We start from the raw sequence: 27004 nt of genomic DNA, 5'->3' as shown, positions 1-27004 counted from the left end.
TAAAAAACAACATAAAGCTCTAGCCAACCAATCTATTGTTTTTTGGAGGATTTTTAGTTTATCTGTTCCCTGTCAGTACAAAACATCTGTTGTGTTTACAAATCCCTTGTCAGTATCTGAGCCAAATGAATGATAGAATATATATTTTATCAGTATCTTCACTTCCCTTCAGTCAACTACTTGTCCAGCATTAGCTTGAAGTGAATATCTGGGACAAAATGACATATTTTGCGAAACTGTTGACTGCAATATAGAGCTTAAGTGTGCAACAGATATCTTCATAATATCATTTTGACAGCTACATCACTGCAGATTCTCAGAAGTAAGCAGTGGACTGATTACATGTGGAAAAGTGAGACTTCCAGCTTCTTCCGTTTATTGCTCTTAAGTTTTACAAAACTCTGCATGGCTGGCTAATATATATTATCTGCTAAAAATTGTTCTCTTGAAAAACCAGGAGCTCACGCCTGTCACTGTAACATTTATGATATCATATTGTCTACCTGAATGCTCCCAGAATTCTAGGACACAAGTAGTCATTCACCACTGTGGTAAATTTCAGACAGACTGGGCTTGCCTCAGAGCACTTCTTAAAAGATGGGTAGGTTGCCGGTCATTTAGGTCTGTAAGATACTGTAAGCTAAGATATTATTCCTGACTTCCTCTTCCTCTCTGGACAAATGCATATATCTATACTTCAATATTGTCAATATTGAGGATCATATGCTGCTCCAGAGTGAATCCTCGTGTTTTGCTTTGACATTTCTGCCCTGTAATCCTGAAAAACATTTTCTAGTTTCAACACTAGCATGCAAATCATTTTTTTAATGATCCTCAAACCTCAAATTGTGTTTTATAAGAGATTTTTTTCAAAATAGCTTCACCTACTTGAAAAAAACATTTTGCTTTTTGTAACACTGTCACTTTAATCCAACAGATATATGAATCATTCAAAAAAAACTAAACAAAAAGATAGTTCACCTTGCAACAAACAATCTATTTGTGATTTTTGGTTTTATTTAATTCATCAGTTGACCTACATCATGCATGCAGTGGAGGATCTTGCATAAATGGTGCCCTGGATGAGTCCCTTCTTCTGTGGAAACCATGTGAGATTCTGTAGTGGGATAAATGCAATGTAGTCCCTTACACGTAACCTAGTCTCCCTATTCTCAGCAGCAAGCAACTCAACCAATTCAACACATGGGAGTGCCAACTCTCTATTTTCTGCCCATGTATAAAACTAATAGAAAAATTGTTCAGGGCCTACTGCCATATAAATTATATATATTGCCCGCTTTCCAACGCACCTACATAGATGTATAGTTTCGAGTTTAGTGACATGATATCAGCTCCAACATGGCTCCATCTCACACACCCTGCAGGCTCACTGCTCCCTCCCACACAGGGGAAAAGCATTGCTCCATTTCTTCATGCAGTGCTCCTGGTTATTATTCACTGTCTTATCTGTCACTCTGGTTCATGTGATATTGAAGAAACAACACATTCTGGATCATTCTGGGTGTCTTAGCTGTTCAGATAATAGTTTCTGTGGGAGCACAATCATCATTAGAAGGTGGACGTTTTAAAAAATGCAGACTTTCAGCCATCTGGAGCTACGTGTCCTTGTGTTTTAGAGTGTGGGAAGCTGCAAAAGCTTGTCACTGGTTTATATCAAATCCCTAAATGTTTCATCAACCCTTTGCTCACTGGTGGGTGTGTGGAAGTTATTGTCTAAGGCTGTTTCTTTGTGACCAATTACTAGTCCATCATTGTCATTTACCATCATCTACATCAATTCATTTGTCAATAGGAATTTGTTGAAGCCCTGTAAATATGTCCAACCCATATTTCTGAAGTTTGACAAAATGAAACCAGATGCAGTTGCCCTTTGCTCAGTGCTGTATCATGTTAACTGATTCTGGGCAACTGCCTTAAGATGCAACATTTCTCATCTCACTTCCATGTCTTTGCAGTGAGAGTTATGGTCTGCACATTGCCTTGAGAAGCATCTCGCCTGATTGCCGCCATTCTCACATCTGCTTCCTGGAACTGCAGTGGGGAAGTCTCCAAAGAGCTCCCAGTGGAGTGTGCGGCATGTGTGCTCACATATATATGGGGGGGGGGGGGAGGGGGGGGGGGGGGGGTATTTTCAAAGGGTATTGCTGAGGATGTGTTGAGAGGTTGAGGAGATGAGAGAGCTCTCTGCACTCCGGTTTGGATTTCACTTCCCTGGGACACAGCTGGGGAGGGGGGGGTTGAGATTAGGAAAGGATGGATGGACTCTGTAATCGTTTTATGTTTAGAAAACAACACAAACAAGGCATAATATAATTCCCTGTGTGTTTTCAGGGTAGGTAGAGTAACTAAGTATCTAACTGTAGTCCAGAACTGTACATTTGCTGTAAAGATTTGACAAATTCCTTTTTTTGACACCTTTCACTTCTAAGCTTCGTGTGAGAAAGGAAAACATGCAAACAACCAAACTGAACTCTAGGAGAATGAGGAAGCAAAGAATCCTCACCCGTGCCTGTCAACTGTCATGGTCACACCATCATTTCCTTATTTTTACAGCGGCCGCAGTAACATGATAAGCGTTACTCCAATTGGGCCACTTTGCATTGAAAAAAAGGCCCAGGTAATATGGAAAATGTAAAGAGGTAAACTGAACTTATTTGCTTATTCAAAGCCATCACTCTCTCTCGTTTGCCCGTAACACACTGTACATCGTCCAGCTGTCACAGCAAACTGGAAAGTTTTGAATGCAAAATAGGATGCAAAGTTGCACATTTGCATTACAGTAAAGTTTCAGTTCAGAACTGCAGAGGCACTAGTCAAATGGGGATTTCACTTAACATTTGGCAATCTGACCTGTTGTATGCACAATTTTTTTGCAGAAACAGTCCAACATTCTTTCTCTTGAGTTTTAATTTGTTTTACACTCTATTCCTCTCCAGCCAGTAACTACACAGTGTAAAAAACTTAACAGTGCCTCTGAAACAGTAAACATCGAAGCAGACAAGCAAAATGTCTGCTTTTCTTGCCTTTTCTTGTATTTAATGAATAGTACAGTTTCCTTGTACCGGCTGCCTGTCTGCCTGCCAAACAATTAGGCGGCTGCTGTTGGAGGTGTTTTTTCGATCAGACTTCCATGGACCAGGGCATGTGCGGCCAGTGCCAAGAATATAATTTTTCTTTAGTTTTAACGGCTGTAAAAAAGCTAGAGCAGATTTATAGGGACTGAAACTAATTATAAGAACTATACTAAAGATATTAGCAGTAAAAAAGAGGTAAAAGCAAAGAGCAATTCTTTAAGAATTTAAATAGTTTTTTATTTTCGTGAATCCATTTTCTCATTGTAAAATGCAAATCTAAAAGGTTCGTTTTTACCCCAAAACAAGGATTTTAGACCACTACAAATACTTTCAAGTTAAATAAAATTGCCTTTGATAGTGTTTTGTGGATAACCACAGTCCATCCTATGGGTGACTGATTATGTTTTCTTTAACATGTTGAGGGTCAGGTCATTTTTACTGCAAGACTCCTTTATTAATTAAAATGTGTTAAAAGGTTCAAACAAGCAGCTGAGGTAAGATGTAGAAGTTTCACTGCTCTCCTGTTTTTGCCGGAATATTGTCAAAAGAGAGCCTTGTCTTCTTTTTTACATAGAGCTTTCCTGGGAGGTGAAATAAACATGTGTAATAAACATGTTTTAATATGAGGACTGACTGACTTTCTACACTTATTGGGAGAGATGTGTAAAAAAAAGACTTAAATAAGTCCAGCTTTAGTTGTAGTAGCATCAGCTCCTACTGAAAAAATAAACATTTATCCTTTTCTACTCAGTGGAGAAAATATCCTTTTTCAGAATTTCTTAATATATTTTCACTTATTTTTTACAAAATTCCTGGTGCCTCACTTTGCCTGCTGCTCTTAAACCTTTGCTCAACTATCTTTGACTATTAAAATAGCACTTGTTCTTGTCCTGTAACATTTGAAGCACAGAAAGAGCGGATTTTGACCTTTCTTCTCCAAAGAGTCCAGAATGTTCTCTTATGCTTATTTTTTTCGGCTCACCAAAAACAGGTTTCCTATAGGATTTTCACGTCCATGAAAGAAGTTTGGTATTTGTGTCTGGTGAAACACATTTTGTGTTGATTTGGCCATATGTTTTAGATCATTACCCTGCTGGACCAAAAGATGATTTATTTTTTGGTTTTCTCACAGAAAGGGTGAAAAATGAAGAGAAGATAAGGGACCCCTCTGAAGTGATTATTGCCAAAAGCATAGTCTAAGTCTCATCTGACCAAAGCTCTCAGTTCCAGTTAAAATCCCAGTAGAGTTTAGTGAATTCCACACATTTACATTTATCATGGTAGGACAGGAAAGGCTTTTTCCTGGTATACTTCCCAATCTTCCAGATGGCATGTCTAATTTTTGATATCGACACTAAAGATTCCAAAATGACACTCTATGCTGCAGTTCTCCAAAAGTGAGCTTTGGAGTAGATTTATTTTACCTCCCTTACCATCCTTCTCACTGTTACTGGTGGCAATACAAGTATACACTTGTTTCTTCTTCCAGCCTTGTTTGTCATAGTTCCAGTTGTTTTAATTGTTGCTTTAAGGGTTGATAAAGGCAGTGTTGACTCTTCTTCTCCCTACAAAGAAACAGTGAACATCATGCTAGTTTTGTATTTTAGGCAGGGCCGAGGGTCTTCGTTCGGCTGTTCAGAGCGTGAAGGTGCACCTGCCAGGCTGGAAGGATTGAGTAATAGCTGTTGTGTATAATAAAAATAAAAATGTGCACATATGTAGGTCTGTGGGAAGGATTGTTGAGTTGGATCTGATCTGATCTGTTTATTAAAAAAAATACAAAGATGCAGATGAATTCCCTAGTTCTCCCACATTCCGGTGCCTTCGGTGGTCCTCGGGTCTTCCCCTTTTCCAGACCCTCCTACCTTCAGATTTCTCATTGTTTTCTTGTTTTTCTTCTGAAATCATCTGATTGTTAGCAAAGAGGCTTCCAGCTTACTCATGCTTGCTGACTCATCTATCCATGTAAGCCCACCTTCTTGGGAGTCTTTGTCCTGCCATTGGCTCCCACGGGTCTGATAGAGCAGATACTAATTATGTGATATCTTGCTCTTTTTAACTTTAAATTGAGTCATTCTCTTGGAAAAAGTTGTACTTCCACTGTTTCCAGTCCTCTCTCCATTTCTGTTTACAAAGGGTGAGGTTCTTCTCCTAACCTCTTGAGGCAAGACCACACAGTGTGTGAAAATCTGCTCCACAGACACACCTCGGTTTCTGTGCACAATAAAACACACATACATGTTTTCTCACCACAAATGGCTTCACACTTCAGCTGAGAGATGCAAACACATCGCCACTTTGTTACAGAATGGAACTATTAGCTGAATTATGCAGAGCACTGGAAACAAGCAGCCACTGAAGATGGATTGTGCTGTCTAAACAACTCCAAACAAATAAAGTAATTGCCTGCAGTTCATCAGCACCAGCATGTCACTTAATGAGTCTACCAAACAGAAAAAAAAACATTTAAAATTGACATCAGATGTGGAAACCAAAAATGTTCCTCAGTTGTCCTTGTCTTTATGGGCACCAGCTGATTTCCATTCACTTGTTGGTGTATTTTTTTATTATTATTTATGAACCATTCCTGGAAGATTCCAAATTTACATCACACTGAGTTTGGCCTGGCTGGAATCATATTTGATTTTGTAACTCCCTTTGAGCGCCCGGTGCAACTAATTGCAATTTGTCCGTGTGTCCACCAGCTTCTTGTTTGTCAGTATTAATCTGAATTCACCACTGAGACATTTCTTGAGATGTCAAACACCTAATCTAATTTTACTAATGTCTCGTTTTATTCACACACCTTCCACAACAATGGTTCTTGCTGCTTGGTCATTCAGATTATTGTTTTGTTTTAAAAACAGATCTTGAATGTTTCAAGGTAAACTAAGATGTGAGGCTAAAGAATATTATGCTGAGACACAGAAATCTCTTTGCAATTGTAATGAATAAAATTTTTGCTAGCCGTTCACAAACAGACATTTATGCGTTTACCCGAAAAAAAACCCAATATAAATAAATTTGATTTAACTTAATTATCTGATTAGATGCCACAATATCATTAGTCTTCACCCCAGTTCTGTCAAATTTCAAGCAAATTCTAAGAAAAACAGCTCAAAATACAGGAAAAAATTTGTTTTATTTGTTTTGTATATTTTTAAATTTTGTAATAATGTAATGTTTTTTCTTTTTCTTTTTGTATTTGTTTATTAATTTGATCTGTATAAGTTGTATTACTACTGGGTTCTCTCAGTGGAGGAGGGCCACTCTGACAGTGATCTTATTGGTGCGTGTTAACATAATGACCCCGAAGACCAGGTGTGATATAGTTTGATTTAGCTTGAAAAAAGACATATTGTAACTGACATTTCCTGACTTTTTTAAATGTCCTAATGCATCCTTCACACCAGACTAAAATTCAACCAGGACATTTAAAATGAACTTATCATGGATGGTCTTTCTTGGTTGTTGGAGAGGTCTGAAGGGGTCAAACATGCAGTGCCCTCCCTTTTATGTGTGAGAGAGTATTAAAGTTCTTCCAACTATTTGGAGGATGCACTAAATACCTGTGATGAGGCTGTTGGCCTCATGTCTGGGTCTTTTCTTCAGCGTAGACTAGCCTGGTAGCAAAGGTTAGCAACATGTGGACTGCCCTAGTGTGGGGGACTGACCACAGTGGCCTCAAGTCAAAACTGCAACCTCATAAATCCTCACAACAGCAGCACTCAGATAAATTAACTAAAGTTTTAGCAGTATGATTGCTTAGCACATCATATCCCTCCAAAGCTCCGGCAGCAAACAAAGGATCTTGCAAAGTAGTTTAAACAAACCAGGACCAGCACCAAAAAAACAAACAAAAAAATCAGTATGTGCTGGACACCTACTCACAGTTAATGACCAATTAACCGTGATTAACCACATTTCTTGGGAATTTGAGTTAAATTTCTCTAGCAACACAAAGGAGTGATTACTGCCAGACCTGCAGAATCAGAAAATCACTTAAAGAAAACCTGACTGACAACAGGCTAAAAGATATCAAAAAGCAACACACCATACCTATACAGGTCCTTCTCAAAATATTAGCATATTGTGATAAAGTTCATTATTTTCCATAATGTAATGATGAAAATTTAACATTCATATATTTTAGATTCATTGCACACTAACTGAAATATTTCAGGTCTTTTATTGTCTTAATACGGATGATTTTGGCATACAGCTCATGAAAACCCAAAATTCCTATCTCACAAAATTAGCATATCATTAAAAGGGTCTCTAAACGAGCTATGAACCTAATCATCTGAATCAACGAGTTAACTCTAAACACCTGCAAAAGATTCCTGAGGCCTTTAAAACTCCCAGCCTGGTTCATCACTCAAAACCCCAATCATGGGTAAGACTGCCGACCTGACTGCTGTCCAGAAGGCCACTATTGACACCCTCAAGCAAGAGGGTAAGACACAGAAAGAAATTTCTGAACGAATAGGCTGTTCCCAGAGTGCTGTATCAAGGCACCTCAGTGGGAAGTCTGTGGGAAGAAAAAAGTGTGGCAGAAAACGCTGCACAACGAGAAGAGGTGACCGGACCCTGAGGAAGATTGTGGAGAAGGGCCGATTCCAGACCTTGGGGGACCTGCGGAAGCAGTGGACTGAGTCTGGAGTAGAAACATCCAGAGCCACCGTGCACAGGCGTGTGCAGGAAATGGGCTACAGGTGCCGCATTCCCCAGGTCAAGCCACTTTTGAACCAGAAACAGCGGCAGAAGCGCCTGACCTGGGCTACAGAGAAGCAGCACTGGACTGTTGCTCAGTGGTCCAAAGTACTTTTTTCGGATGAAAGCAAATTCTGCATGTCATTCGGAAATCAAGGTGCCAGAGTCTGGAGGAAGACTGGGGAGAAGGAAATGCCAAAATGCCAGAAGTCCAGTGTCAAGTACCCACAGTCAGTGATGGTCTGGGGTGCCGTGTCAGCTGCTGGTGTTGGTCCACTGTGTTTTATCAAGGGCAGGGTCAATGCAGCTAGCTATCAGGAGATTTTGGAGCACTTTATGCTTCCATCTGCTGAAAAGCTTTATGGAGATGAAGATTTCATTTTTCAGCCCGACCTGGCACCTGCTCACAGTGCCAAAACCACTGGTAAATGGTTTACTGACCATGGTATCACTGTGCTCAATTGGCCTGCCAACTCTCCTGACCTGAACCCCATAGAGAATCTGTGGGATATTGTGAAGAGAACGTTGAGAGACTCAAGACCCAACACTCTGGATGAGCTAAAGGCCGCTATCGAAGCATCCTGGGCCTCCATAAGACCTCAGCAGTGCCACAGGCTGATTGCCTCCATGTCACGCCGCATTGAAGCAGTCATTTCTGCCAAAGGATTCCCGACCAAGTATTGAGTGCATAACTGTACATGATTATTTGAAGGTTGACGTTTTTTGTATTAAAAACACTTTTCTTTTATTGGTCGGATGAAATATGCTAATTTTGTGAGATAGGAATTTTGGGTTTTCATGAGCTGTATGCCAAAATCATCCGTATTAAGACAATAAAAGACCTGAAATATTTCAGTTAGTGTGCAAAAATCTAAAATATATGAATGTTACATTTTCATCATGACATTATGGAAAATAATGAACTTTATCACAATATGCTAATATTTTGAGAAGGACCTGTAATCTAAAGTAAACATGCTTCCCCTTTTTCCCCCTTTTTCTTTAAAGAAACCTGTGAACAATTGAAAATTGATTGACTCAGAAAGCATCAAAATGAAGAATTTGGAGTGGCATAGTCAAAATTCAGACTAAAATCTGTTTGAAATGCTGTGACACAGGCTGTTCATACTTGAAAAGCCAACCAATGTGGATAAATTAAAAACAATTTCTGTACAATGATGTAAAATACTCATAACTTATATCTCAAACACTTAATGGCAGTTGTTGCCACTAAGTGTAGAAAAACCAATAATCAGCTTTAGGTACTTTTTTACAGCGCTGTGTATAGGGAAATAATCAAGATTATTAGACGACATTGTAGTGCTTTTATGTGATAGCTGTGGTGGTAGCAGAATGGGACAGTGTCCAGGGAAACTACATGGAAAAGCCTATTTGGTCATTACAGACAGCTGTTCTATCCTCACTGCCTTTATTCTTGAAAAATTTCCAGGTTAGCTTTGATCATGCTTGTCCGTCATGGTGATCCTGAAGACCGTGGGACAGTTTTAGTCTAGTGTGAAGAGGCCATAAACAACGGAGGTGATACTGGGCATTAAACTTGCAGAGAAAGGCCTTCTTAGTACAGCTTTTCAATATGCATCCACTTACATCCTCCAATATGCATCCACTTACATCCACTTACATCCTCCTATTCCTCTTTCTCTCCACTTTGTCTTTCTTTCCATACTCTCCTCTGAACTTATCTCTCTCCCAGGGAGAGAATATGAATAGGCATTTCATGTGCTTTGTTTGTCAGATTTGCTTGGTTTATTATGTATGCTGCCTGAGTTCTACCAGGGCCTTGATTCTAACTCAAATCTAATGTTGCACTTCACCACACCACAAGAAGTTTTTTTTTTAGATTATCTTGGTGGCTGCTGGTCGCTATTTTCTGGACTCCTCCATACTGAGGTCAAAGGCTTCCCAACTACAGAAGAAGTTGGTTTTCTGCTTCATTCTGAATGTTCTTGAAATGCATTTCAGTACATTGTCTCTCATTCTTTGTGAAGGCCAGTTCATTTTTCCACATTTATTGCACAGACATTAAACCTTTGATGTTTTACTCATTTCCATTTATCCTAAAATGTGATCTGGGGCAGTGGCACGAACAAAAAATTGCTGATATATATTCCTTCAGACACTACTACTAGAATACAGAACTAGAATACAGAAAATAACAATATCTGTATGTCATCTTGTATTTCCTGATACACAGATCTTTTTCTCAAAATGCGAAAGACAGGACAATATACCATTCAAGTAATACAGATGTGTGTTGACCTTCATGAGTCAGAAAGTAGCACAAACGTAAGGTCGGCCGTATCTACCATCAGAGCTATTAATAAAGCAACTGGAAAAGTGTGCACGGTGGTGCAGTTGGTAGCACTTTTGCCTTGCAGCAAGAAGGTCCTGGGTTCAATTCCCAACCGGGGGTCTTTCTGCATGGAGTTTGCATGTTCTCCCTGTGCATGTGTGGGTTCTCACCGGGTACTCTGGCTTCCTCCCACAGTCCAAAGACATGCCTGTTAGGTTAATTGGTCTCTCTAAATTGCCCATAGTGTATGAATGAGTGTGTGTGTGCTTGGTTGTTTGTGTGTTGCCCTGTGATGGACTGTTGACCTGTCCAGGGTGTACCCTGCCTCTCGCCCATAGACTGCTGGAGATAGGCACCAGCTCCCCCGCGACCCACTATGAAATAAGCAGTAGAAAATGACTGACTGATGTTTATTCTTTCTTTTTTTTCCTCTTCTTTTCTGATAAGACAGATCATAAACCAGCCCGTTATCACCGCCTAAGGCTGTAGTACAAACTGTATAATTCTGTATGGAGACTATGCAGTTGCTCAGCTTAGCTTCAGTATAAATCACTGGTGTCCAAACTTTTTGTCACATGGGCCAAAAAGTAAAAGTATTCATGGGCCAAAAAAAAAAAAAATGTAAAAGCAAAAATTAAAAAAGATATTGTTCATTATTGTTCATTTTTCTTACCTGCTTAACAATAAAATATGCATTCAATAATTTATTTAAACAAACAAAGTAGTTGGATTTTTTTTCTTAGAAAGGGGCGTGTAACTCATTGTAGACTTGAGGTTTCTGCAAGGCATCCAGTTTGCAAATCCTTTTGGGCTCGATTGAAAGAAAAACCTGAAAAAATATTCTATTCTCTGCAATAAGAAGAGTATTTGAGTAACTCTTTCTTTGAAATTGTTTGCTTTATTTAGCCAAGTTTAATTGATGAATTAAAAGCAGATTTGGGTTCACCAAAGTCTGCTTTTGTGTAAAAGTGTCTGGATAGATTTGGTCCTACTGACCATGAAATTAAAGAGAATGCAAAAAGCGTGGTTATTTAAAGACAACTACCTTGTGTTGTACCTAACATTTCCCATTGTGCGAAGACTTTTATTTGTTGGTAATAATTCTGCCCTAATAAAAAGTCTCAATTTGCATCAACCCCTGTTGGCAGGCCAAATTTGTATCACTCTTGAACTGCAGTCGGGGTCTGCATAAAATCATTCCAAGGGCCGTAAATGGCCCCCGAGCTGCACTTCAGACACCCCTTGTACAAATAGTGTTAATAGGAGTGTAGTATAAAGCATAGGAGTATAGTGGTATAATCAGGAGCAAGTGTATTTTCGCATGTTCCAACAGAAAGCAAGAGGTATGCCAAGTGCTTGAAGGAAATAAAGCTAAACAAAATCTCCAAAGTACACAAAGAACTGCCGAACATTTTTTATTGTCCAAGACCGCTAATTTATTTAAGGTCTACGGTAAGTATTACTCAGGAAAGTAATTTAATTTGAAATTAAATCTAAATTTAGAATGAACCCATTTTCATCACATTTGGAAATACTGTATTTCGATAGAAGGATTTTAAATACAGCTCTTTGGATGCAAGAACCAGGAAGACATGCACAGAAATGATTAGGACTTGCAGAAGAGTTTGTAACAGGGAGGACGGGATTACTATTTGTTACTATACACAATCTACTACTATACACAACATCTGTAAGGTTGAATTAAAGCTTTTATTCCCCTGTAGGTTTCCTTCCGTTTAGTGAGAAGTTTATATCATTAGTTTCCGTTCTCCAATCTCTAAACCACACCGCTAAAAGTGTGTCATAATGTTATGCAAATTCTCCATTAATGACCATACTTAGTTGTTTTTAACAATGATAACATTTGGATGTACTGAAATTAATTATTAACCACATGAGACGGCTCACATCTTATGACGGTTTTAAAACAGGCTTAAGATTCGATTCTTTAAATGTAATCCTAGGAGGTTGCTGTAACAGCATGTCAATCTTGACCAGATGCTACCAGTGCCTTTTCTTGACTATACACACACATGCACAAACATGCACAAACACAGTAACACACACATGTATTAAAAGTAACCCCCCCCCGGCCTGGCTGGGCTTTGGGTAGCTTGTAACCCAAGTATTTTATTAGCAACTGGTTCAACACAGCTAATTGTTTCCTGAGGGAGCCACATCCCTCCACTCCATCATTGATTAACAGTCAACATTATGTGTCTCGACAACTTTGACAGTCATTTTTCTTTTTTTTTATTTCGGTCACAAAACGTTTTATGGCTCTGCACTGCCACAAATCTCCAGTGAAAATGTTCCCTCAGACCACTTTTTCAAGGTAAAGCAGTTAAACGATACAAATTTTTTTTTTGGTGTGACTAAAGCATATTAGCAGGACTTAATGATTATTATAAAAAGGCTTTTTATCTTGTTTTTGTTTTAATTATTTTTTAAATATAATTCGCATGGATTCTTTTTTTCTTTCTTTCACATATTAGGCTTGTTTTACATTTTTCATTGGTGAAAAAAATTAAAAACCTTTCAAAGATTTTTAATTAAATTTAAATCTATTTTGTTTTTGTTTGTTTGTTTGTTTTTAAGTAGCTATTCAAACTTAGTAATTGTTTCTGGCAGTAATCTTGTTTTTCCACTAATATTTTTTGAAGCCTTTTATCCTGCTATCTGAATTCAGTTAGTTTCCCATTTTTAAACCATTTTCTCTGCCTGTTAGTTAATTGTATCTTAACTGTCTTTTCTCTGTGAGCTTGTGTTACTTCTTTAGACTCTTGGTCACACTTATAAAAGACAAATAATAATAAAGCAGGCTAAATCTAGGCATCATCTGTTATTTGACCTGGATTTCCCTGAAAATACAGCTTAATATATGATCAGAGTGGGAGGATGTGAGCTTGTGGCTCCTGAGAACTTCCTTTTATCTATTTACTTTCTGTTTTTTCAACTGATGATATTTATTTAAAATTAAGCTTTTCATCTTCTTCAAAAACTTTGTCCTTGAATGTCTTGAAAACGAATTCTGCTTCTCCAATCATAAAAAGCAGTGTCCGGTTTCCGGCCTCTTCCTCTTCTCTGCTCTTGTCTAGTATCCGTCTTTGATGATGCCGTTGGGACCAGTGAGATGACTTTCAAACAGTTGCTCTCCCAAACAGGATATACATGGTGTGTAGGCCCGCGCTCTCTGGAGCAGGGATCAAATGATGTTCTTCCGCCTTCCCACTGGTTCCTCCGCTTCTCCAGGGTGGGGCCTGACGAGATCACCCTGAAGTGTGTTTCAAGGTTATATTGTTACACGTACAAACTTATCAGTATCAATATCATCATCGTCATTATGTATTTTCATTCTGACCTCTTATTCCGGCATTCTTTGATAATTGTTGGATGCATAATGGGGCCCCAAAATCATGCTACACTGTGTAAATGTATGGTCTGGTTTTGCCTTGGAGGAATAGTCAAATGACTTTTGGCTACACTCTAAAAAGAAAATACACTGATTCAGCTACAAAAAGATTAGATAACAGTTTCCGTGGACTTTTTGATATAGTTCCCAGCATTTGGGTCTTGTTTAAGTAAACACAACACGATTTCACATGATGTCTCCATGCTTAATAACGTTAAACCAACTAAATGTATGTTTTGTTAACAATATGTTGTTAATTTAGTTAGTGTAGATTATAGATTTCGACACAATTTCACCCAGAAAGGCTTCATGCAAATTGTGAGATTTTGTTTTATTCCATCAATTAATATTACTTTAACTAGAGTGCATAAGTGAACTGAGTTTACTTCTTTAACTGTCTTATTAAAATATGCCAGAAAAATAAATGGAAGAAGTTTTTTGTTTTCTTGGTGCCTTCTGCGCACATTTGTTGTGCTTATTTTCAATAACAGCTATTAAAAAAATATATAACGGCTGTCCTGCCCAACCTGTCTCACCTGCAATCATCCTTCCAGCCTTAGTTTGTCAACTAGTCCTTTCAGTATTGTATTCTCTACTTACCCCCATGTCTCCCTGTCTTCTTCATATTACTTTAAGTTTACGTAAGTTTGTTTTAGCTTTTCATTGAATCAATTCTAATATAATTATTCCTGCTTCCCACTTGCTCTAGGGTCCTTTTACACCACAAAACATGACAACTACTGGGACAACCACTGACCTGTGATTGTTTCCCAAATGTGCTGTCTATGCAAAACATAGCAAAATACATTGTTACATTTGTTTATTATTTAAATCCCAATAATGATGTAAAATGTGGAGACCTAACAAATAACCTACTATTGTTTGACTGAATAGCCATCTCTTTTGATGTCATTTACCTCGTGTTAATTTTGAATTTTTAGAGGAAGCTGAATACTTCTTTGTCCTAAGTTTGCAACTTAAAAATTGTCAGTCAGTCAGTCAGTCATTTTCTACCGCTTATTCCATAGTGGGTCACGGGGAAGCTGGTGCCTATCTCCAGCAGTCTATGGGCGAAAGGCAGGGTACACTTAAAAATTGATTTAGCAAAAATGTGATATAATATCTAATGGACTCAAGCTAAATAAATGGATTAGCTAGCTTAGCCTATATTGATTACATTACAGTTAACATATGTGTTTACCACCCTTGAACGTTATTGTCATGCAGAAAATCTGAGCACACGCAGTCTGTTCCTTTCCTCCATGTTCCTCCAGATTCCGATCTTTCTATTCTTCTCTTCTCAATATTTTAGGTACGCACAGTAGAAAAATACATTTTCCTCTTTTTAAGGGAAAACTAAAGAGTTTGACTTATTTAAGTTGAAGTATGTTTTCTTGATTTTTTTTTGGACTTTGGAATTTTAAGTTATCAGCTCATGTATTTATGCAGCATACTTTTAACACTTTTTACGAGTGAGTCTGTTGCCTTAGACAGGTTGTTCTGTGGTGGCAACTAAACACATGTGGTTAACAGGATGACCACAGAAGCAGAGGGAGGAGGGGTCATTTTCACATTAGCAGAATCTCATTTTGAGAGCGATGCAGCATTCCAGGACCCCTTTATTCGATTAGACTTAATGTCATAAATGCAAGAATGCACTTGCATAAATGGCAAAAGTACCCAATAAATTACTTTTTCCCGTCAGCAAATACCCACGCTTGCTCACCCTCCCTGTCCACATCCCATGGGCCACATTGCCTCCTCAATCAGCAACATGGAGCATAATTATACAAATTTTTTGAATTGCATTAGCAGAGGGGGGTTGGAGAAAAGAAAGGCGCTCTTTCTAACCATGAATCTTAACTGTGCAGTCAACCACTATTCGTGCACCTCTGAGTGCAAATTCAGGGGAGGCAAAATGACCCCTGGTGCCCACTCTCCCCACAACCACCATCCTTCTCATGTGCCTGCTTTCCTCTCTCATTCAGTCCCTCTAAAACTTCATTCATATTCTGTGTTTTCCTCCCACGACGACTGTTTAATCTGATGCTATATCAAACTCAGGCATTCCTAATATTATGTCAGATGTTTGAGGAATCTTTACATTAAGCTTTGTTCAATTTTTATTTTTTCTTGTTTGTCTTTGAAGAATTAACCACCAATTTAGTTGTTCTTAGAAGCCTAAATGTCAAAATTTGTTAGGTGTCGGAGAAGTGAAACATCTCCGTCAAAGCAACTTCTTTTTAAAGCAACAAAAACATCGATTTTATTTACAAATGCTTCCAGAGGTAAAATTTTAACACACTGCTTGGTTGTGTTCTTTTATACTTATTTTACCACAACCAAAAGTGCATCAGAACAGCAAGTATTTACAGTAAATTTGTTTTGTTCTCATATTGCTGTGCTAAAATATAAATTAATACATTTGAAATATATTATCTATATTCCTCTGTGTTGTCTTCTGATGTAGGACCAGTCCTTCATGACCAGGTCACATCAGATCGGCCTGGCGGATGAGGATCTCCGGGGGGCCGCAGGGTGCTGGTAGTGGGAACATTGCCTCTGTTATGAAAGACACCATTGTCCCGTCTGCCTCGCCGACATAGAAAATGAATAAATCAAAGTGGAGACATCAAGAGTGGAGGAGAAGAGGGAATGGCAAGAAGGGGGGAGGGGGGGGGGGTCTATCTGACATCTGCATTCTTAAACGACGGAGCATTTAGCTCTGTAATAATGGTATCTTCATGTCACAAATGCCACAATGCTGAAGAAATTAACATTTAAGTAGGATTTTACCTCTGATCAGATTTACACCTCTGTTCCCCTGTGGTGCTGTCAACCTGACACTTAACAGATTTTTGTTTATTATATTGCTTTTGTCATCCCTGTATTTTTATCTTGCTAAGTTAGCTGGAACCCCTGAGTTGTCAAACACATGCCATCACAGGATGTGTCAACAGCTTAAAGTTACTGTGATGCTATTTGTGCTGATTTGATCAGGAATTTTAATTTTAATTTTCTAACTTTTTAACTTAAACTAGTTTTTACTGATGTTTTATTGGTTTTACATCTTCAACTATAAAAAGCAGGCCTTCTCACTTTGTTCATTTAAAGCGTTGCTAATGTAATCATGTGACTTGCTGATAAAAGATCAAAGGATCTCCATGGGAAAGATTTTTTTTATATATTTGTTTTAAAGCACAGTTAACCATCTGTCATGCAGTGTTAATTTTGTAAATTTCAAGAGTAAAAGTGTAGCCTGCACTGTTCTGTACAAACAATATTTGTGTGCATCAGTTCCTTTTTAACTTAATTTATCTTGAACCATCTAATTTTATTACTGTCAGTACCCTTTGTTGGACTGTTTTCCTAACACGGAGACCTAGTGCTTTGTGGCAAGTATAGCAATATCATACCTGGAGGTTATAGAGCAGGAGTGTTCAGGTTCAGTCCTAAAGGGCCGGTGTTCTGCAGGTTTATTGTGTGTTCTTACTCCAACACAGCTTATTTAAATGACTAAATGACTTCCTCAGCATGCCATTTAGCTCAGCTGAGGCCTGCTCATGAACCCATTCATTTGATTTAAGTATGATATATTAGGACATAATCTGAAACATGCAGGACAATGGTCTGTGAAAACTGACTCAAATAGGAGAAGAATTATGTCACAATGTGAAGCCAGGAAGCTGGATTTAAAATTCTGTGACTTTGGATGACATTAGTATTGGATTGTCCATCACTTGTTATTCTCTCTACTGCTCACTTGTTATTTGCCGATGTATGTGGCAGTAACAACAACAATAAATTGTATGTTTCTTTTTTTCAAAAATAGCAGCTAGGTTCATTTACAATGTAGGTTATAGGGACATTGACAGCTGCTTTGCACTTAAAGCATGAAGCCCTCAAGCTTGTTGTTTTAGTGAAATCCAAATTTAGAGCAAAAAATTATAATTTTTTCTGGAAATATTCGAAGCATGATTTCTATAAAGAAGGGAAAGTATAATTTATGGGTTGTTTACAACTTTAAAACAGTTCATGTCCACACTAATATGAAAAGAAATTGTTTCTCTGTGTGGAATGAAGCCGTGTGATAGTTGGTGTGTAGAGGTGAAGCAGTTCAATAAAGAAGAGGAAGATGTTTAGTGAATGCTGCTGCTGCTGCTGCTGCATGTTTATTCAGATTTAGCAATTAATTTAAAATATTGTTAAATGTTTTTTTTAACACATTTAAAAGCTGACAACTTTTGGAGATGAGGTGGAATTAAATAAATGGGCCTGTCTTTAAAAATCCTGTGTAAACTAAATCACAGCATTTGAGGCTCATTTTTCATTTTATTTCTTTTTATTTTTTTAGAACATATTTATTCATTCAGACTGACTTTTAACTCGATTTGGGTTTTCTATGTCATGGTATATGCTGTTTGAGCTTCACTTTTATGCCCATGTGTTTTATCCTTTCCTCATTTTTTCCATAGATATTTGTATTGTAAAGCACTTTATGGTTCTTGACTTGTGAAGGGTGCTATACAAATAGTTTACTCACTTCCTATTTAACCAGGGACAAAATATATAACGATGTTACATTTATTTTTTCTGTAAAGAAACAACTGTGCTGTCCTCTAGCCAGAGGCTAACTGGCAGCCCCTGCCTATTAGGCTTTTAAAAGGTTAACTTTTAAAACTACAGATATAAAGAAACCTTTCAAAGCCAGCGGAAAAATTTGCTTTTAAAAGAAACACACATACATGCATAAGGTTGACTCAAAGTAAAAGCAGGTGTTTCTCATAAAATGAAAGAGAAGTGAAACCCCTGATAACCTTATTTCAGTATTTCCCATTAAGCAAGAGAAAGAAGACAAGCACGTTTTTATGACAGTCTGTTCCTTTCTCTGAGTGTAGGAGCTTTTGTGTATGAGTAATTCATAACTCAGAAAACAAAGAAACAATCGAAAAAAAGATTGAGTCAAAAGAAGCAAAATGCCATTTTTTGTTGTAATTAATAGATAAAAGATGATTACCCATCTCTGGCCACTCTGCATGTCAGGGCATTCAGGGTTAAAACAGTCTGGCTGACTGCTACAGATTTAAGGCCAGTATAAACTGGTATACTGGTGGATCCCTATAACAGCAAGACAGCAGCTGGCTCTCTGACTCAGTTCAACACTGTGGCACTTTGCTGCTGCCTCTGTTTTCAGGTGTGTGCGCTCATGTATGAGTGTGTGTCTGTGCATAAATGGCGTCTACACAATGACCGCCCTGTGTGACCCTGTGCATCTGTGTCTGCTCGGACAAGGTCCACTGTCCTGCGTGCGGCCTGGTCCTCTCTTCAGTGTTGACGGCACACTACAGGTGCCCAGCACATCTGGTGTTCCACACAGCCCCACAGATTCGCCAAGCTCCAGATAAGTTACATCAACACAGCCCTCAAAAGAGCGCATTAACAAAATCAGTAGGAATGTAACAAATTGCCTTCAGTAGCTACTTTGAGGAACAGAAGAAGTTAAGCAACTTTTTTTTCGTAGCACGGCTACAAATGTTGTCATTATTTGACCAGTCCACAAGTTCATGACAAGACCCTTTCTTATTAATGAAACTTTGTGCTTGGGATGGGATTTTAAACAGTCCCACCACTGTTATTTCATCTAACACCCCCAACCATCTTTCAGTACCAAACACATGCTGCATAATCAGCATTCTGTCCAGCAACAATCTCAGTTTGCTAACGCTAAAAGGCAAAAATTTTTGATGAAAGGAGCCATTTAGAGATGTTTTTGTGAACTAAAAGAATATTTGTCATTCATTTGGTAATTTCTGAAACACAGGAGCTCCTCACAAGAACTGGTCCCCTCATTTAGTTTGCAATTAAACCGAAGTTGACTTTAAATTGTCTGTTTATTCAAAATCCAACCTAAACATCTGTTAAACTGTGTGACTAAATCAATAAAGTTAGTATTTCAGGTAAGGAAAACAAAATCCACCCTTGAGCATCAAAATTAAGTCCAGAAAACCAGTGTGCAAATGAATACCAGAGTTTGCCCAGCTAACAGGTGCACTTCCTCCTTCTCCTAACTGGAAATTTGCATGGCTGTCTAAGGAGGAACAATCTTCTGGGCCACCTGTAACACTGATCAGCCAGTAAAATTTATGGCTTCTTTGAAGTCTGATCTCTGTCTCATTAACCTGTTAACCTGTCAAAAAAGATATTTCTCCTCTTTTTATAACCACAAATACTATATGACACACTCACATCAACTTTTCAGTCTATTAATTTCAGCAACTTAAACCACTTTGTGGAAGTTGTTTATCATCAGTAATAGGATCTGCTGTCCTAATTGTGCTGGATGACCCTCCTTCTGTGTGTGTGTTTCTGACTGTTTGTGTGTGTGTTTTTGTGTAGTTCCAGGTCTAGTAGGTCAGGTCACAAGACATGACAGTTGGCCAGTGTAGAGCCTCCTTAAGGCTAGTGCAGACCCCCAGCCTCCACGTCAACTTTTCTCTCGCTCTTTGTGGCCTTTGTTTTACAAGTTCCAGGAGCAGCTCATCATTGTGCCAAGAACACGGTTCTGCAAAGGGACTCTTATCAAGTCAGCCCTGGAGGAGCAACCAAGAAATGTTTTCCACTCGTTGTTCATATCTGCATGTGTGCATGCACAACTGCTGATGAGACTTGGTCCGGTGATTTGGGCTTCCTGTGTGCTGCACCGTGGGGGAAGTGAATATGGGGGTGTGATGACCCTCGACCTTTACCACATGTCCCAGTTTTTTGGTAGATCATCCGCATTTCCGCCTGCATGTGCTGTTTGCTCCTTTCCTGGGTTTGAGAAATCTTGCATTATATCAGTCACAAAGTTACTGGATTTCTCAGTTTTCTCAATTTTCTTTTGGAGCCTTACAAAAACAAATAGTGGTTATAATAATAAAAATTTCAATGACTGGGTTTTTTTTTTTAGAAGCAGCAACATTTCAAGCAGAGATTGTTCACTCAACACCTTGCTAGTACTGGGTTGGACCTCCTTTTTTCTTCAGAACTAGCTTAATTGTTTTTGAAATAAATTTATAAATGTGTTAGAAACATTTTACAAGATTTTGTTCCATATTCATTAGCTGCACCAATGATATGAATCTATTGTTTCTCTACATCACCAAAGTGCTGTGTTATTTTGAGATTTGGTGACCATATAGGCCATTGTCATGTTTAACAATCCAGCTTGAGAGGAACTGAGCTTTTGGGCATTGCTTATAATCCTGCTGGAGATAGCCATCGGAAGATAGGTACATTGCAGTCATAAAGGGATGAACATGGTCAGCAACAATATTTAGTTAGGCTTTGTCATTTAAATTATGCTTAGTTGGAACTAAGCTGCCATTTGTTGGCCAAATAAATTGCCATCACTCCAATGTACAAGAACAATTGCTTTCTTCATGCTGTTTGCAACAATTCTGACACTACCATCTGAATGTCGCAGCTGAAATTTAGATTTAGCGATGTATTTCTTTGTTATTAATCTATTTAAACACTAAAATGTCAATAAAAGAATACTTTACATTAATGTACAGGTCCTTCTCAAAATATTAGCATATTGTGATAAAGTTCATTATTTTCCATAATGTAATGATGAAAATTTAACATTCATATATTTTAGATTCATTGCACACTAACTGAAATACTTCAGGTCTTTTATTGTCTTAATACGGATGATTGTGGCATACAGCTCATGAAAACCCAAAATTCCTATCTCACAAAATTAGCATATTTCATCCAACCAATAAAATAAAAGTGTTTTTAATACAAAAAACGTCAACCTTCAAATAATCATGTACAGTTATGCACTCAATACTTGGTCAGGAATCCTTTTGCAGAAATGACTGCTTCATTGCGGCGTGGCATGGAGGCAATCAGCCTGTGGCACTGCTGAGGTCTTATGGAGGCCCAGGATGCTTCGATAGCGGCCTTTAGCTCATCCAGAGTGTTGGGTCTTGAGTCTCTCAACGTTCTCTTCACAATATCCCACAGATTCTCTATGGGGTTCAGGTCAGGAGAGCTGGCAGGCCAATTGAGCACAGTGATACCATGGTCAGTAAACCATTTACCAGTGGTTTTGGCACTGTGAGCAGGTGCCAGGTCGGGCTGAAAAATGAAATCTTCATCTCCATAAAGCTTTTCAGCAGATGGAAGCATGAAGTGCTCCAAAATCTCCTGATAGCTAGCTGCATTGACCCTGCACTTGATAAAACACAGTGGACCAACACCAGCAGCTGACACGGCACCCCAGACCATCACTGACTGTGGGTACTTGACACTGGACTTCAGGCATTTTGGCATTTCCTTCTCCCCAGTCTTCCTCCAGACTCTGGCACCTTGATTTCCGAATGACATGCAAAATTTGCTTTCATCCGAAAAAAGTACTTTGGACCACTGAGCAACAGTCCAGTGCTGCTTCTCTGTAGCCCAGGTCTGGGGAATGCGGCACCTGTAGCCCATTTCCTGCACACGCCTGTGCACGGTGGCTCTGGATGTTCCTACTCCAGACTCAGTCCACTGCTTCCGCAGGTCCCCCAAGGTCTGGAATCGGCCCTTCTCCACAATCTTCCTCAGGGTCCGGTCACCTCTTCTCGTTGTGCAGCGTTTTCTGCCACACTTTTTCCTTCCCACAGACTTCCCACTGAGGTGCCTTGATACAGCACTCTGGGAACAGCCTATTCGTTCAGAAATGTCTTTCTGTGTCTTACCCTCTTGCTTGAGGGTGTCAATAGTGGCCTTCTGGACAGCAGTCAGGTCGGCAGTCTTACCCATGATTGGGGTTTTGAGTGATGAACCAGGCTGGGAGTTTTAAAGGCCTCAGGAATCTTTTGCAGGTGTTTAGAGTTAACTCGTTGATTCAGATGATTAGGTTCATAGCTCGTTTAGAGACCCTTTTAATGATATGCTAATTTTGTGAGATAGGAATTTTGGGTTTTCATGAGCTGTATGCCAAAATCATCCGTATTAAGACAATAAAAGACCTGAAATATTTCAGTTAGTGTGCAATGAATCTAAAATATATGAATGTTAAATTTTCATCATTACATTATGGAATATAATGAACTTTATCACAATATGCTAATATTTTGAGAAGGACCTGTATTCCACCAATTCAATGAGTCATAAAGGCAAACAAAGTAGTTATTTGTGCAACTTTCACACTCTTTTAAAAGTGAAGAAGCCATATTGGATTTTGAGGTTAAAGTTTGTAGTTATAATTAATCTGATGAATACCTAATTTGAAGAAAAAGTTGCATGGTACTAAAAAAGGTTTCAAATAAAAGATTCATACACATATTAACAGATCATGGTGTCATTTTTTTGAAAAATAAGCTTAAATACCTATATGTTTGTTTATCTCTGAGTTTCAAAAGACTGGCAGCATATTACTAACTTTTCAATACTTCCTTTTCAAGCTTGAGACTCTACATAATCTATGTTCAAATTACCTTCTAACCCCTGATTTTCCTGGGAACATGATGATTCCTGCCCTCTCACTGTCAGCAGTTTTGCCACCAAGTCGGAACTAACCCACCACAAGGCTGTCTTTGACCATGCCTAATGAGATATCTATGATACAACATTGCAACCAACAAGAAGTCTACTTCCTTTTCCCTTATCAACCAGCAAGTTGAAAATAATTTAATTACATACATCTCCGTTTTCCTTAGATTACTAAGTCCTTCCCGGCTGTTTCCACTATTCTTCATAACGTTGTTAAACATTGTTAAATTGCATAATCACAGAGGCTGCTATTAGTGGTCTATGTCAAAAAAGTGGTTTGTATCGCCATTGGCAGAGTACACTCTCCTTCAGCATCTCAATTCCTGTAATTAAATATAGGGGTCTGCATTTTGGCTTATTGGATTTAATTTTTTACTGATTAGTCCTGGTATTAGTTGATGCACAAAACAGAGTTGGTGGTGTGTGTGTGCAGAGACAGAGAAGGGTCTGATAAAATCTGTAAGCTTGCATGCATTGCATTATTGCAGTTCATGAGAATTTGCCGTGATTATGTCTGATCAGTCAAAATGCTTATCATGGTGTATGTAGATCTGTATCAGACAAAAGCAAAACAGTAGTGATGCACCAAGAATTTAGCTGATGGCTAGAATCAGATGACTTTCAGTTTGATGGGTTCTGATTGGTGACTGGCCGGTCAAAAACTTAAAAGTTTGATCTGTTTTCTGACCTGTGAACACTAAGCACTCCCAGGTCACACTGACATCAACACTTTTTGGTGTTTGGTGACAGTGTTATTGAGTGATGAAGACTAAAAGTTTGCTATTTCTAAGTCAGAGGAAGCACAGAGGTGTGAGTTGCTTAAAAGGAAATATTTTCAAGAGCGTGAGAGAGAGCAAGACTTTCAGATGACAACAGAAAAGCTGTATGAAGAATAGGAAAGTTGCTATGTTTTATATTTTGCGCTTTCAACCTCTAGCATTCTCTACACACAGATAATGCTAGTCAAGCTACCAGTGATAATCACTAATGCTAAATACATTTTAAAATGTTAACTCTGTGATCATTTCCTCCCTCTTTTAAAATATTCATCAAACGCTGCTTTGCTCTGAGCACCCTACTCTTCTATTGGCCTGGTGGGATGGTAAATGGACTGAACTTCTATAGCGCCTTTCCAGTCATACAGACCGCTCAAAGCGCTTTACACTAGAGCCACATTCACCCAATCGCACCCACTAACACTCACACATTCATACACTGATATGCAGATCAGTAGGCAACTTGAGGTTAAGTGCCTTGCCCAGGGGCACATCGACATACAGCAGAAGGAAGCTGGAATCGAACCCACAACCTTCCAATTGCAAGATGACTACTCTTCCTAATGAGCCACAGTCACCTTTACTCTTAATTAAACACTTAACTACCACTTGTGGCAGAAGGATTAGAAAGAGGTCTTTTGAAAGCTGTTTTTAAATATTGGGTACAAAAGCCTGAGATGGTAAATTAAAAAAATATGACTTACTTTTATTTCTAATATGTCTGGACTGTATGCAGATATATTAGGGCAACTTTACTCTGTTATGTGTGTATCTTTGGTGTGCTGATTTGGTCAGAGGTGTCAGACAGATTAGCTGGTGTGTTACAGGTACTATAAAAGTTGTTGCTTTGGACACGGCTCATGGACAGCATAATGACTCCAGGCTTGTGTTAATCTCTCTCCACCTGGCTCTGTCTTGGGCCCTGCCCAGTTTGGATGTGTGGCTTGGCTCAGAGCTGCAACACAGGAATATGGAAGACTTCAAGTGAAAGAGAGCACTGCAGCGTTACAGTTACTGGAACATGTAGGGAAACAAAGAGGTGAAGAAGAAGGAATATGAGGGCAAGGGATGTGGACTGCCTTGCAACAGTATGAACATTCCTTAAACTTTTTTATATTTTGTTTTAAAACCACAAATGCCACATAGATAAAAATGTAAAGTGCAATGAGCATCCATAATGCACCCTCTTTACTCTGACATCACTCAGCTGATGACTGTGTTGTGGAGTCCGTACCGTTTGTTTTATTGGCTATTGGGGCAGAATGCTTGCGCTGGATACCGAAAACCACATGGCCTGTTGTTTATGTGTGGATAATACATTTGGAAAAAAGCAATTTGAGCCTCACATTTATCTTTTGCTGTCACACCAGTTTGCTAGCGCATTTGTCTGTGTTGCCATTGTTGTCTGTTACTGATCTTTAAAACTTTTATGCATTTTCTTGTTTCCTTCTTCCCCTTTTAAACATTTCGTAAAATAAAGTATGATGAGAGCGTTGGGGAAAATTTGTACATCTTTGGGTGGGTAACAGCCAAGCTGTCACACATCGTTCTCCTATGAGGTAGTTTTTTGGTCCAAACAGCAGACAGACTGAAACTCAGGTGTAGTTTAGAACCTCAGTGTTTATGAGGCACAGCGTTAGTGTAATCTAAGTAATTGTTTATTGCAGGCTTCAGCTGATGTTAAAAGTAATTACCTTCAGGTGCCACTGCCCCTGTAAAAATATGTTGTGTTTCCTGTCTGGGTGCTTAATGCCACAATCTTAGCTCCTCCCTCCAAAGTGTATGTCATTTAACTGCACCTTTTGAAGGATATTTCATATAATTATTGGTTTTCTGTGAGCAGCACAGTTGTAAAAATGAGTGCATATGTTACTAATGATCATTAGGGCTTTGGCGCTGCAGAGCTATACCTCAGTGACACTCTATCATCTGTGCCCATAAAACGCTGTGTGCCAAAGCGATGGGGGAGGATTTTAAGTCTGGTGTAGAGCTCTACTGGCAACTGCATTAATCAGACAGCTGGACAAAATGTAATAATTAACACTGCAATGAACTACTTGCATGACGTTAAAGCTGAAGCTCTTTTTATGGCAGTGGAGTAACTGAAGAAGAAAGAAATGAAGGGAAGAGAAGAGAAAATTGCTTTAAAACACTTGGGACTGTTTGTAATCAGGCTGCTAAAGGAATTAAACCTATTACAGTGTCTTGCAGTATTCATTTGTCTTGAACTTTTTCACATTTTGTCACTTTACAAACACAAATGTCAGTTTACAGTGGCTCTCAAAGCAAACACAACCCATTTTTAATAAAAGGCTTTTGTGATGCACATGTTACTAAATCAGTTTACAAGTTTTTTTTTTCACATATATGGCATCTATCTTGTAGAGCTCAACTTAAACAACAAATTTATTAAAGGAGAAAAAAAAGCTGCAATAACTTGATTGCATAAGAATTCACAACAAACCAGGACTTGGTTGAATCATCACTTAATTCAGTTTCCAACAGTAACAAAGATGCTCATTAACCCGAAATAAACTTTAGCTGTTGTAAGCAGGGCTTTCTTGATATTTACTTCTTGGAATTCTTCAGTTAAAGCCATAGAGGTTACAAAGAATCAAACAGGATCTCAATGAATAGAGGCATCAGTCACCAGAAGAGTAGAATACAATTACACAGCAATAAATGTATATCATTAGACAGCAAACACAGTCACCAAAATGCAGTTCAATTATTCAATTCAATTCAGTTTTATTGTATAAATAGCACCAATTCAGAACACTTCATCTCAAACCACAGTTGGAGGTAATTTCTCTCCAAAAATGCTGCAAAGATGACTGAAACTGTTCAGTTCAGGGATTACCAGAAAGGGCTGGATGTGTTCTACATGTGAAAACTATCTCTAGTACTCTCAACATGTCTGGACTGGACATGTGTCCACCTGTCCAGTCCTCTCAATGTGCCTGGACTGAGAGGTAGGGTTGAATTCTTATCTTCCAAAGTTAGAATAACAGCCAAGCTTCCAAAATATAGGTCTGGCAAAATATCTCTCAAAACCATGTAGAAGACCTTGTTATGCTCTAAAGAAATCAAAGTTGAATGTTTAGGCCATAACTCTAAATAACACGCTTGTGACAAAAACAACACTGAACATAACCAAAAGAACTGTGAA

At 38.6% G+C, this 27004-nt stretch overlaps 1 long non-coding RNA gene across 2 annotated transcripts in view; it reads left to right on the top strand.

The window, feature by feature from the left end:
* Positions 1-16971, top strand: part of LOC124863382 — a 33845-nt gene extending 16874 nt beyond the window's left edge. For both annotated transcript variants that reach the window (XR_007037120.1, XR_007037121.1), the window contains exon 4: positions 16005-16971. This is a non-coding gene — a long non-coding RNA (uncharacterized LOC124863382). The remainder of the gene's footprint in view (positions 1-16004) is intronic.
* The last annotated feature ends 10033 nt before the right edge of the window (positions 16972-27004 follow it).

Source organism: Girardinichthys multiradiatus, chromosome X (assembly GCF_021462225.1).
Source record: "Girardinichthys multiradiatus isolate DD_20200921_A chromosome X, DD_fGirMul_XY1, whole genome shotgun sequence".
Taxonomy (NCBI): Eukaryota; Metazoa; Chordata; class Actinopteri; order Cyprinodontiformes; family Goodeidae; genus Girardinichthys; species Girardinichthys multiradiatus.
Note: the sequence above shows the minus strand (reverse complement) of the source record. Positions and strands in the feature narration are given on the sequence as shown.